Consider the following 1,966-nt stretch of genomic DNA (forward strand, 5'->3'; position numbering starts at 1 on the left):
CCTTTACATCTTGCTTGAATCCCAAAGAAAAAGAGAACAATAGAAAGTAAGAGAGATACAAAGCTTAGCTCCCTAAACCTGCTATTTTCTAAAAAGTGGATTTTCGAACTTAATTCTTGTGCTTTCTTTTCTTTGCAGGAGTCTTCTCTAAGTAATATGATCAAGGCATCTTCAATGTTTGACTTTTCAACCTTCCAAAGATAAGGGAATCTTCTCCAAAAAAAATCTATCTAAAGTAAAATCCCTAAAGTACCCTTGGAAATTTGGAGGAGAGAAAGAGTGGTGATGATGACTAGGATTCCACTCAAGATAAGATGAAATATCCATGATGTCCTTTTTCAAAATTCATGGAGCATTGGTGCTCCCTAAAAAAAATTGTGGAGGCTTGTGCCTTCTTCATCGAAATCGTTGTGGGTGTGCCCCCCCCATGTGGATGGCAGCTCTTCTCTCTCTTCAAGATTGGAAAATCACCGACACGGTCCTGTACTTGTAGTGGATCTCAATCCTTGATTAGAAATACCTTCTTTGATGTCAAAAATACCCTTGGGAAGTGGCAGAGTGGCTATGGGCTTGCATTCTAGCTCATTTCTGACCCATTAATCTTTCTTGGCCTGAAAAGAATAATTGCTTGCATGGAGGCCTAAACGGATGCGTATTTGAATTCCGTCATGTCCATCTTGCTTAAAATTTAGTCCTCTTTACAGTCATGAAAAGAAAACTGTTGAGTTTACGTGTAGATTCGGACATGCAGCTCTCGATAGCCCAGAATAGCATAAAATAGCCAAAAACCTGAAAAAGCACAAGAAAGCACCGAAGTAACTCTGTCCAATGTGGTAAAATGCATGCTTTATGCCCTAAGATTTCACACATAAATGTGCTCATCACCATGCCCATGATGGCTGCCGCACAGTGTAGATTGCAAGAAGTCACATCTGGGATAATAAATTTCTTTCATAAACCGAGCCCTTGTGGAATCCAAGAATCTCCATAAATGCCATGCTACTTTGGATAGGAGAGCAAGGTTATGATGTTTTGGATCCCTAAAACCCAATCCACCATTAAATTTCGGCTGGCACATTCTTTTCCTAAAGACCCAATGGATCTTTTGAACTTAAAGAGTTTTTCTCCAAACGGGGTGCCACCTTGGCTAGACTATCAGGTGGGATGCAGGAAATTTAAAATTTGGAGATGCAAAGGTCAACATAAAGAGGGCCTTAGATTTAAGGAGAGTTTCACACTCTGCATGTGTCAAGATTTGGTCCTTCTAGCCTTGGAGTCTTTTGGCAGATTTATCATTTATATCTTGAAATGATTTAACCTTTGAAACTCAAAAATCAACCAGGAAACCGAGGTACTTACAAGGACTATCACCATAAGGGATCTTAAGTTCTTGAAAACCACCTCTTGAAATGTGAAATAGTGTTTGGATTGAAGGTGAGAGAGGACTTCTCACGATTGATTGCTTATCCACTTGCATAGAAATAAAGGTTGAGACAATCCTTCAGGGAAGAAACCTCTTGGAGTTTCGATTCTGAGAGCAATAGATAGTCAGCTGCAAATAATAGATGAGTAGGAGGTGTTTTTCTACCCTGAACTTTAATTCTATTGATAAGTGCTATAGATTCAGCATTGCATAAGATAGCACAAATCTCCTGGAAATATAGAATAAACAAAGTGGAGGATAGTGGATTCCCTTGACGAATCCCACATGTTGGTGTGCTTGTTGTCCAATCAACTCCATTGGTAACACATTCTATAACCATGATTAACCATTGTTGATTGAAACCAAGGCATAACAAAGTTTTTCAATGAAGTGCTATTCCTTCCGATTGTAAGCCTTCCGCATATCAAGCTATACTGCAATAATTTTCCTCTTTCCCCTTCACCGACTTCTGAATTAATCAAACGCCTCATGTGCAGTGTAAATGTTATTTGATATTGGCCTACTAGGGAGGAAAGTAGATTG

Source organism: Telopea speciosissima, chromosome 6 (genome assembly GCF_018873765.1).
Source record: "Telopea speciosissima isolate NSW1024214 ecotype Mountain lineage chromosome 6, Tspe_v1, whole genome shotgun sequence".
Lineage (NCBI taxonomy): Eukaryota > Viridiplantae > Streptophyta > Magnoliopsida > Proteales > Proteaceae > Telopea > Telopea speciosissima.